Below are 13,404 nucleotides of genomic sequence, written 5' to 3' on the forward strand. Positions count from 1 at the left end.
TTTGTCTTCTCTATATTTCCAACACTCTTCAATTATGAAACATGCTACTTATGAAATTTCCTTTTTGGGTATGACACCAACCAACCACTCTGGGCCTCTCTCTCTTACGTGCTTGATAATCACAACTATGATAGATGCACCAAAACTAGAATGAGGATTTTCGCCACACTATCATCAATAGACAAATGAAATTATTAGAACTCTTGACATCACCTCATTTGATGAAGGTGCAACTGTCCAATCACATCCACGATCCAATTATGCTCTATATTGAAGCACACATTGTCCACTAAAGTTTGTTTACGAAGCTTCTTCTACACAACTCCAAAGTTTATCTATGCCTCTCCAAGAATAACAATCCTACCAATCTCCTCTAAAATTCTTTGACTCAACTCTTTTCCATAGTTAACATCCAATTTTCAACTTTTGTCTACTCGGAATCGACAATTTGTAATCCCTTGTTCGCTCTCCATAATGTTATCTGCATTTCTATACTGACCAGCTAAACATTAATGAAGGAGTGTGTGAATCCTTGTCATGCATTAACATTGTTCTCACACACGAGATTTTTAATTTGAGCTCTGATACCAATTTAATATAATAAATGAAAATAAATAAATAATTTAAAAGGCAGAAATATGTGGAAAAGGGATTTATGCTTGAATGTATTAATCACAAAGAGTGATGATACAATATAAATATATCAAAAAAATTAAGGGGCAAAGGAGACGAGTATCCATCAAATCAATTGTGGAGGTCAAATCTTCAGTTGCAGTGATCAAATCACAACTAGACAGGAGCTAAAAAATAACATAGATATTCAACTCACAGAAAACACAGAGTAAAATTTGGAGCAACACAATAAAACTTTAGTTTATAATTTTAATGCATGAAATACATTCCTATGGAGATTGTGGCTCCTTCACCAGTAAATTTCTTACTGCAATCTCTGAGACTTTGCATCGTCTTTACATCCTCTCGACTGTAAAAAAGTGTGTTACATTCATATTTATCAAAGCATACAATTTTGACACATTAATGCATGACTGAACAAAACATTAAGACATAGTATGGGCTCTTGTACAAAATGAATGATTTTCTAAACTTGGAGAGGTTGCGGACTGCAAGTAAGAGTTTCGGAGTAAATGTTTGACCATACATCTATATTAAATACTCATTTGATTTTAATTATCTAATGTGTGTTGAGGAATAGAGAACTTGTACTCTTGCATACTTTTGTACTTCAACTTGCTAATAAAATTTGCAACCTGTAGAAATCTACTTGGCAAGTATGGTTGCTACTAGTTTAGTAATTGCAGTGGTTGAGATTAATTTTTCCAACACTCCCCCTTAATCACAACTTCTGCCATTGACAATTCTCAAACAATCTTTGAGATAAACAAAAATTTGACGTGCCAATGGCTTTGTGAAAATGTTAGCAAACTGTTCCTGTGACCTGCACTACTGCAACACAATTTCACCATTGTTAATAAACTCTCTAATAAAATGATATTTAGCATCAATGTGCTTGGTCCTCTTGTGAAAAACAGAATTCTTTGATAGTGCAATTGTAGACGTGTTGTCGCAGGAAATAGTTGTTGTTCCCTCTTGGTCGTGGCATAAATTCCTCAACATTCTTCTCATCAAAACTGCTTGACACGTTGCTACTGTTGCGGCGACATATTCAACTTCTACTGTTGATAATGACACTATTGGTTGCTTCTTGGAAGCCTATGAAATAGCTCCCAAACCTAAATCGTTATGAATTTAAATCTGCCCCACTCGATTCATGTCAAACGGAATTGGCATTTGGTGTCGGCAAAGTAGGAAAGGTTGGGAAAAGAAGCCAAAGGAAACTCACACATTCTATTTCTGCACAAAAATTGGGTTTGGTCCAAACAACTACAACGAGTGCTCCTCTTAGATTTATTTGGTGTTGGAAAAGTAGGAAAGGTTGGGAAAAAAGGCCAAAGGAAATTCACACATTCTATTTCTACACAAAAATTGGGTTTGGTCCAAACACAAGCAGCGAGTGCTCCTCTTAGATTCATTTGCTGGTCAAGTGTTTATCGTGCTTCGAGCCCACAGTCAAATGAAATCTAACTGAAAACCTCGATTTTAATTTCAACGCTCTTTCAAACATCACATCACTATCTCTCTTATTCCCTAGCATTTCGTGGAGGGAAAAAGTCTTTATTGCTCAATTAAGGACCAACTCCCATCAACTTCGGTGTGAAACAGGATGGGGGAAAGGGCCTAAAGAAGTTTGGGAAGAATGGGTATGTACATTTTGCACGTCTTGGGCAGTGGAATCCGAAAAACATTTCATTTTGGAATGTGATGTATTCAAAGACATGAAAGAAAGTTATGAGAACATGTTAGCATTAGTTTTTTGGTATTGTCTTTTCAGTGAGGGGATTGTTGTAATGTTGGGCGAGCTCATCATCAATTTGAATAGGAAAAAATATTGAATTACAAAAGCGAAAAAACAAGAAACTAATGGTCTCATAGACTACTTTTAGTCTCATGTACCTTAAAATATCATTTCATTTCATTTTCCAATAAACGGTCTTTGATCACATGAATTCCCACATAAATGTGTTTAAAATATACACTTATTTTCTTTAAGACGATTAACTTTTTTTTTTCTTTTTTTTTTTAACTAAATGAATTGGTACAAGTCACAGTGGTTACAAGTGAATCGTTTGATCTATAATAGGTAGGTGGTAGCTATAAATTAAACATTTTTAATATGAAATTTTGTATTCAAATTTACTTTACATTTTTTCAAACATATATAAAAAATAAATAATTAATGTTAATATAAAGTTTTGGTAAAACATGTATTTTTGTTGTTGAAATATTTAATTAATGAATACCTCACTCATCTTTAAAGACATGAAAGCAAGACATTTCAACTCCCAAAAATTTACATCAACATCAAATTCTTGACTGTAAAAATCTTTATGCAAAAATTTCAAAATAATTATTTATTAAATATAGTTTAATATAAATTTTTAAATATTATATTATATAATTTAAATCAATTTTTAAATATATAATTTTGAAATATATAATTTTTAAACCAATAAATTTTGAAAAATATAACGCTGAGACTCTGCTTAGACAAAGCGTCAGACTCGCCGTATCGATCCAAAAAAGCGCGGGGACTTGGAGTCATCGGGCTCAGTCACGGAGATTTACACACTGTAGAGAAGGGAGTCTTCCACGCCACGGAGATTTACACACTGTAGAGAAGGGAGTCAATAGGGACGACCCGTCTTCCACGCCACAGAAAGCCAAATATATATATATTTTTTTAAACACAAAAATGATGTGGATGCCTTTGTATGATAATTTAAATTTTTGGCATGGTTTATAATCCATAATATAAGTGAGTTAATGGATTGGAATCAATAAATCCATAATATAAGTGAGTTAATGGATTGGAATATATTGATTGTAAATAAAATTTTAAATTATTTAAAAAATATAAATAAATAGTTAGGAAATATTTAAATTCATTTTTAAATTAAGAGGTTAAATTTGTTTTTAATTTAAAATATTAAAGAAAAAAAATAAGTGAAAAAAATTGATAATTTAACTTTATTTATTTTTTAATAATCATTCAAATAAATAAATATGATTAAATTTTAGCATGCGTGAGTTTGCAATTTCCTTTCTATTTCTCTCATTTACTAAACTAAGTTTATCCAATGCCAAGAGGTTTTTTTTTATATATTTATTTGAGTTTATCCATGATGAGAATTTTTTAAGATATTTATTTGAAGTTTTTTAGTTAGAGATTATTTAATGTTTGTTTTAATTATTTATATATTTATATATGAATTTAGGTTTAAGAATTTGATATGATTATTTATTTATTTTAATGATTTTTTTATCGATTTTTTTAATTTTTAATAAAGATAATAAAATTGTTTTAGTTAATGAATGATGTGTTTTTATTTTTTTTATTTTTCCAAATTTTTCTAAGATAAGGATGTATGTAATTGTTGTAACATTATATATATATATATATATAATGAAATTAAAATTGTTTTATTTAAATATGATAGTTTTTAATCCAATTTCATAATAAGTAGTTTATCAATTTCTAAGAATAAAAAATATACTAGTTTCTTAAGTTATGTTTAAGATTTGACTTTCATAGTTGCTCAAAATCTCTTGCAAAAGTTTACTATACTTTGATGGTTATAGATAATAATGTAGTTGTATTCTGATATGTATTATAGTTACAATGATTTAATAAACATAATTTAAGTTAGTCAAAAGACTTTAAATTATTCCTTCAAAAAATAATAATAAATAAAAACTAATGTTTGTGTGCATGAGCGCCTCTATTCCTCTATTCGTATGTTTCATTTTCAATATATCTCATAAATAATTTATTGGCCTAGTTTGCTAAGTAAGAGCTTTTTGCTTCCAAGAGCAATCTAAATACAATATTTGAAAGGTTAAGCTAGTCTTCTCTAATAGAAGTCCTTTTAATGTAAGTTTGAATAACATATTTAAATTATAACAATGGGCAATCCAATTTGAATTAACTTTATTCATCTCATCTAGTTCAAATAGACATTATTCACTTCATTTCTAATTAAATATAAACACAATAAAAACATCACTATTAAATTTCTTTTTTCAATTCACCTCAATAATATCTTCTTACTCTTATTTAACATACCCTTTTTACTCTTCTTTTTAGTTAATTTATGTTAAATGTGACATTTTGAAAATAAATTTTACACTAAATTCCCACTTTATTATTAAGATGATAATTTTCTAAAATTATCACTTTGTTTTTGGTGTTGAGACTAAGTTTATAAACCACCAAGATTATTTTCTCCCCTATTAGAAGAAATTTTAACATAAAAGTGTCCTCTTAAGAAAAAATAATAAAACAATAGTTATGAATTTTGGAGAAAAAAAAAATACTTTTTTCATTGTATTTTTGACTTATCTCCTTATAAGTTTACTTAAATTTCAAATGTAGACATGATTACCCATTATGAATACTTTTGAGAAGACCCACATTAATAAAAATTGAAGATACATTAAAAAAATGTGTTGAACATTTTTTTTTTTTTTAATAGATGTATCTTCAAATTTTATCAATGTGGATCTTCTCAAAAGTATGCATAATGGGTACTCGTTGAATGCATAATTTAATTATGCATCCAACGAGTGTCTACAATTGAAATTTGAGTAAATATATAAGGAGATAAGCCAAAAATACAATTACAAAAATAGTTTTATAATTTTCCCTCCAAAATATTTACATGTACCTCTTTTTAAATTTACAAGAATTTGATTGGTTTACACATTATGTACATGAAAATTTCATGGGCACTTTTAGGCTAAAATTTCCTCTAAAAGACTCTAGTTTAATATTGAAATCTCCATAAAAATAATGTGCATGTCATAAATTTAAATATTTTCTTGATTGCAATGTAGCTAACATAAAGTATTGAATTTTTATAGGCTTCACTAATTAATAGCACAACCACATTAATAAACGTGGTTGATATATACCGATAGGCATATATCAAGCACATATACAACCCAAAAAAGTAAATGTGGTTGATATACATTGATAAGCATATATCAACCACAATAATAATTTTTAGGTGTATGGTAAGGATTTATAGGTGGTTTATATACGCCTATCAACATATATTAGTTTCATTTACTAATATGGTTGTGCTAGCATTCAAAACCTAATATTATAAACTATAATATTAAAACCCAATATTTTAAGCCTAATATTACAAAACTTAATATCTTAAACGAAATATTAAAACTTAAAATTATAAACCATATATATATGTGTGTGGGGGGGGGAATATATTAAATCCTAATATTATAAACCCTATATATTTAACCCTATATGGTAAATCCTAATAAAAACCCCAATATTATAAACCCACGTTAGTAAATGTGGTTAACCAATTTTATACTGTCGTTATGCGATGTTGGATAAATTGCAATGTAATGTAAAATTATGACAATGATTGTCACATTATATACACCAAAGTTTGATCATCATCAACAATCGCTATAAAGTCTCACTTTGTTTGACTTTGTTGACTAATGTGGTTGAATAATAATAATAGGAAATTATGTTTGATGTAACTTGAAGAGTGTTTATTTTTAAACGTAGTAAACAAACATAGTCGAAAATAGACAACCACATTAGTAAATATGGTTAACTAATTTTGTAATGCCACAATACAATGTTGGATAAATCGTTGTGTAATGTAAGATTACGACAATGATTCTCACATTCCAATAATGGTTATCATAATGTGATGTTGGATAGATTTATGTACAATTCCAATTTGACATGTTTGAATATGAATATTAATCGATTAATATTAATATAGATTATGGTTGACTATTTAAATGGCTCCCCGCTATAGTTCATTGTTGAAAGCAGGAGACAAAATAACCTCATTTCGGCAGAGGTCGTGAAGCGGCTCATCTTACTGACCACAACATATCCACAACCGTACACCATTGGGTGGCTTCACCAAGGACAAGATCTTCGCGTGATCCAGCAGTGTCGTCTTCCATACAACATCAAGCCCTTCATAGATGAGGTATTATGTGACGTTGCTCCCCTTGATGTTTGTAATGTATTACTAAGCCAACCATACTTGTGGAAGTGACATGATGTGTATGAATCAAGGCCTCGTGCTATTATTGTTACTTTGGGAAATAAGTTGTATAGGATATTGGAGGTAGCACCGTCTATCGCCATCTCTTTGGTTACTGCAAAACAATGCAGTAAGCTCGTTTCCAAAACTAGGAAATTTGCTTTCCTGATGATACGCCCTCAAGGAAAGAAGAAGACAGTGGCCATGACCTCCAGACAAGGCCCCTCCGCATGACAACTACAGATGGACAAGGCTGTGGAGGAGTACAAGGACATCTTCACCTCTCCCGTAGGTATTCCTCTACACTGTCAGGTCAAGCACTCCATTGATCTGACCCCAGGTACGGCGTTGCCCAGTGGACCAATCTATCGACGCTCTGTTCTGGAGAACAATGAAATCAAGAGGCAGATTTAGGAGTTGCTACAGAAAGGTCACATCCGACCAAGTTCATCACCCTGTGGGAGCCTGATCGTGTTGTTACAGAAGAAGGCTGGGACTTGGAAACTCTACATTGACTATCGGCCATTGAACAAGATCGCTATCCAAAATAGGTACTCGATCCCACAGATTGATGACCTTCTGGACAAACGAAAGGGAGAAAAATATTTCAGCAAGATCGAATTAAAGTCAAGATATCACCAGGTACCAATTGAACCCTCCGATGTGTGGAAGACTACCTTCAAAGCCAAGGAGGGCCTTTTCGAATGGTTGGTTATGGCTTTTGGGTTAACGAATGCTCCTGCAACCTTCATGAGGCTAATGGATGACATCTTGTGGCCATTCACCAACTCAATTGTAGTGGTATATTTGGATGACATCCTGATCTTTAGCCAGAGTCAAGAAGAGAACCTCCACCACATTCGACAAGTTCTCCAAACATTGTGGCAACACAAGCTATGTGCCACTTTGGAGAAATGCACTTTTGGCATGACCCAAGTTCAGTATCTAGGATACATTATTGATGAACAGGGGGTGCATGTGGATCCAGCTAATATCCAAACCATTTGGGATTGGCCATCTCCAACCACTCTGATGAGCTTCACAGCTTTCTGGGTCTTGCCAACTTCTACCGCAGGTTCGTGTCGATATTTTCTCATATCACTTGGCCCTTGAGTCAAGTCACTAAAGGAGGAGCGCAGCAAAATTCTTTTGGTTTGAATCTCAACAGAAGGCATTCACAGAGTTGAAACGTCACCTCTGCTCAACACTAGTGCTCGCATTACCAGACTTGCAACAACCATTTGAGGTTGAAACAGATGCCTTTGACTATGCTATTTGGGCAATCCTTACTCAACACGGACATCCAGTGGCATATCATAGTGAGACACTTTCAAACACATTTCGGAAGTATCCCACTTATGAAAAATATATGTATTCCATTGTGCAAGCCTGCTGACAATGGAAGCATTACATTTTGGGGAAGGAAACGGTCATCGACACAGACCACTGGCCCCTACAGTTCATACAAACCCAAGGGAAATTACAGAATGATTGCCATTAGAAGTGGTCCACATACCTTTAACAATTCCATTTGAATATCAAGTATAAGAAGGGCAGCACCAATAATGTTGCAGATTGCCTCAGTCGACCACCGATCATGGTGTTAACCACCATGCTCAACTCTTGTGGGCACGAGACTTCTGATTGGTCACTTCTCTACAAAAGCGACCCAAAATTCAGCCACACATACCAGACACTCTTGGAGGGTCAGCATGTTGTAGATTTTCACCTCCAGGATGCCCTATTATGCCACCTGGGTCACCTTTGTGTTCCTTCAAGTGAGCGTGCCAAGATGATTTGGGAAGCACACTATAGTCGGGCTGCTGGGCATTTTGAGGTCAAGAAAATGGTGGCAGTACTATAGAAGTATTTCTATTTGTTGAATCTTCGATAGGATGTAGGGAAGTACATCTAATCATTCACTGCCTGCACCATTGCTAAACTGAGCATCAAGAAGCAAGGCCTTTATACCCCGCTGCTTACCCCTAGTCGACATTGGGAATCCATCTCCATGGATTACATGTGAGGCCTTCCTTCTAATAAGCATGGAAACGACTACGTTTTTGTGGTCATCGACAAGTTCTCAAAGATGGCCATTATGGCGGCCTACAAGAAGAATATCAGATCAGAGGCCACTGCTAAACTCTTCTTTGAACGAGTGTGGGTACACTTTGGCATCCCACAGTCTATCATCTCATATTGGGACATCAAGTTCCTCAGTACATTTTTGTCCAGTCTCTGGTCGATGTTGGACACCAAACACACTAAGTCCACAACCTTCCATCCCCAAACTGATGGCCAAATAGAGGTTGTCAACAGGATGATCGTACACATTCTGTGTATGTACAACTCAAAGCATCCATGCACATGTGATGAGAGCCTACCCTATGTTCATCATAGCTATAACCAGGCTCTCCACAGCTCGACTGGCCACAAACCTTTCCAGGTGGGCTTAGGATTCCAGCCACTATGTCCCATTGATGTGGCCATGCCATTTGCAGCTACTCAAGCAGATTTGGCTCATGTACAGTCCAAAACAAATAAAGAAAACACCTTCTTTGAGCACATCCAACATATTCACCAGTAGGTCCACAACATTATGGAGAAATCAAATGCCAAATACAAGTAGCGACATGATCAACATCAGGTTCCACACAAGTTTCAGTTGGGAGACAAAGTCTGGTTGCATTTGCAAAAGGAATGCCTTACCAGAGCCTCTCAGAAACTTAGACCACTCTAATATGGTCCTTGCACCATTACCAAGGCCATGGGAGACAATGTATTTGAGCTCAACATTACCCCATTCCTTGGCCTGCACCCAATGTTCAACATGGACCGCCTTTGGCTATACTTTCCACCATTACTAGACACATCCAACATTGCAGATAACTCACACTCACTGAGTTAAATCTAGATTGCATGGACCATTATAAAGGTGCATGTTTCAACCCATAGAGACTCTTCTTCAACCTGTAAACAAGGTCTTCTTTGCCTTTTTCTATGAAGCCTTCTGGTTGCTCCACATAAATTTCTTCCTGCAATTCACCATAAAGGAAAGCTATTTTTGCATCTAACTTTTCACATTCTAAGTCTAAAGAAGCAACAAGACCAAGAATGACTCTAATGGATGACATTTTAACAACAGGTGAGAATATTTGAGTGAATTCAATACCTTCTTTTTTGGAAAATCCTTTCACCACAAACCTTTCTTTATACCTCTCCTTCTTTTCGTCACCTTCATGCTTAATCCTGTAAATCCATTTGTTTTGTAGAGCATTTCTACACTTTGGGAGGTTTACCAATTCCCAAGTTTTATTTTCCAGCAAAGATTTCATTTCTTCTTCCATTGCTTTCTTCCATTCTTTACTGTGCTCAACTTTACAAGCTTCTTGAAAGCAATTAGGATCACCTTCATCAGTCAACAAAATATAGTTTGAAGGAGGATACCTTTGTGAAGGCTTATGAGGCCTAGAAGATCTATGAACCAATTGTGGTGGTGCATTATCAGGTTGAATCTCTTGTAAAGGTTCCTGCAATATTCCTTCTTCTTGGTGTTCATCATTTTCCACTTGTTGATCTTCCTGCTTCTGAATTTGTTGTTCATTTTCTTGAATTGGTGGGATATTTTCCTACTTCTCTTTAAACCTGTCAATAACCTTCTTGACCTCCAACTTACTTACAATCCTCTTGAAAATTTCTGACTCATTAAATATAACATCCGTGCTTCTAATAATTTTATGTTTGAGTCGATCCCATAGATGATAACCAAATTATTCATCCGCATATCCCAAAAAAAATCATTTCATAGATTTATCATCTAGCTTAGTTCTATTTTCTTTGGGAATATGTACAAATGCTTCACATCCAAATATTTTCAAGTGAGAATAATTCAACTTCTTACCAGTCCAAAATTCTTCAGGGATACCACCATCCAAGGCTATAGTTGGAGATCTATTTATGGGGTAGCAAGCGGTCCTCATTACTTTAGCCCAAAAAGTCTTCTCCAAACCAGAATTATACAACATACCTCACACCTTTTCCATAATGGTGTGATTCATCCTTTCTGCGACACCATTATGTTGAGGATTACTAGGCACATTCTTGTCATGCTTTATGCCAAACTTCTTACAATATTCCTTGAATGCATTTGAGCAATATTCTCCACGATTATCTGTTCTTAAACACTTGAGAAATTTGTTAGTCTCTCTTTCCACAGCAACATGGAATTTTTGAAATATTCCAAACACTTCACTTTTACTCTTCATAGGATATGCCCATGGATGCATCATCTATAAATGTTACAAAATATGATGCTCCTCATAATGACTTGATATTAATAGGCCCAAACACATTTGAGTATATAAATTCTAACGCATTTTTCTTTCCATCATGACCACCTCTAAGGAATGAAACCCTTCTTTGTCTACCATATATACAATGCTCACAAAGATCAAGATTGTAGGATTTCAAACATGGCAATAAATTTTTACCAACAAGGATTTTTAAACCCTTCTCATTCATATGACCCAAGCGCTTATGCCACAGATTTTCTGAATTTCCTTCTTTTGTGACAGCAACCAAATCTGATTTTCCTATCAGTGCCTTCAATGTGTATAATGTTCTTGTCTTGGGTCCTTTGTCCATGACCAATGCTCCTTTGCTAATTTTCCATCCTCCTTTTCCATAGCTTGTGCAATAACCTTCATCATCCAGTCATCCCATAGAGATCAAACTCTTGCACTTTTTTGGTACATGCATGACCTGTTTCAACAATATATCTTGTCCATCCTTCATCTTGATCTAGACATCTCGCACTCCAACAATACTACAAAAATGATTATTCCCCAAATGCACTCTACCATAATCACTAGGATTATATGCAACAAAACTATCTTTGCATGGGGTTACATGGTGAGATGCTTTAGATTTAAGGATCTAATAATAGCTACTACTAGTATATACACATGCATCCTCTACTAAAACAGTAAACAACACATCACCATCTGTGGCTATAGCAGTAGTCTCACCTTCATTTGTGCTGGATGACTTGTGATTTGTGCTGGCCAGTCTATGATCCTTTTGACCTTTCTTCAAAAATAGACATTCTTTCTTCATGTGCCCAAGTTTTCCACAATGAAAGCAGATGATCTTTCCTCTCCTTGATTTTGATCAGCCTCTCGATCTTCATTGCCCTTTTCGGCCTCTATCCATTCTCCTACCATGATCAGCTAAAGCTAGAGCTTCTCCTCCCTGGTTTTCCGCAATTGACTTGCATCACAACTCTTCATTCATTAAATTGTTGCTGACATCATCAAAATTTAGGGTCCCTGCAGTTGCTGAAGTGCTCATAGCTATAATTAAATTTTCCTAGCTATCTGGCATAGAACACATTAACAAAATAGCTCTAATTTCATCATCTGGAATTATTTTAACAGAGGCAAGTAGATTAGTAATAATATTAAATGAATTCAAGTGCTTAGCAACTGAAGCACCCTCCTTCATCTTGAAATTATAAAGCTTCTTCATCAGGAACACTTTGTTTGATGTCGTGTTCTTCTCATACAAATGATGGAGCTTATTCCATAATCCTTGTGTTGTCTTTTCTCTAGACACATTGAAATAAACATTCTTTGCTAGATATTGGTGGATTATTGCAATCGCCTTTCTATCGACCTTATTCCACTCTTCATCTATCATCGATGAGGGTTTTTTTGTTGTTCCCTCAATCGGCAAATATTGATCCTTTAAAATCAATATATCCTCTATCTGTGATTTCCATAGGGCAAAATTAACCCCGCTCAACTTCTCCATATCTGTAACTGTTGTCTCCATTTTCAATAAAATTCATGTTCCAAAACACAAAAACTCTGCTTAAAAATAAATCTTTAACTATTACTCTTTAAACTTTAATAATAATGACCTTTCTCCTTTTTAAAATATCTTTTTAAAATTTTCTATCCCATTTTTAAAATATATTTTTTCAAAATTTCCACATATAATTATATATGTTTCATAATAAACATAAAATCATATATAATATTTTAACCTTTATTATAAAGACAAAACTCTTCACATTTCACACATACATGGATATGTTGATTTGAAAAAAAACTTCACATATACGTGGAAACTTGATGTGAAAGAAAAAACTTACGAACTCCACGTTTCAACTCGGGCGACACGTTTCAACATAGGTCCACGGCATTTTGATTTCTTGCAATAACTATCTTTTAGTTCCATGTTCCTTCCTGGACTCTCTTATTTTCAGCGATTTCCTGGATAGATCCTTCACCTTGCATGTTCTCCGCAGCAATGGCGTTTCTGGAAGAGAAAACACATGGAATAATCAACCGCTTCCTCTAACACAGGTAGCCCATTTGGCTCACACCATTCATTCTACTAATCTGCGCTTCACTCTCTCTTGGTTGGGAATAACACACAACATCAGATAGCGAGAAAAAAAAACATTTAAGGGCAATCTATGCATGAACAACCCTTAGCTCTGACTACGTTCTCAACTTGAAAGGAGGAATTGAGGACAAAGGCTCATAGATTCCAATGGTGGATGTTGATGAATGGGAGTATGGGATTCTGCGGATGAGGAGATTATACTATCGGAATATCCCTGTTCGTTGTAGAGAAAGAAAGGAGAAGCTGAGGCTATGGCAATTCTGAAATGGATATACTCGCCCGATGAGGTTGAAGAAGAGATTCAAGCCCTCAAGGAATC

Source organism: Pinus tabuliformis, chromosome 8, assembly GCF_031772625.1.
Source record: "Pinus tabuliformis cultivar Carrire ecotype Pingquan chromosome 8, CPIR1, whole genome shotgun sequence".
NCBI lineage: Eukaryota > Viridiplantae > Streptophyta > Pinopsida > Pinales > Pinaceae > Pinus > Pinus tabuliformis.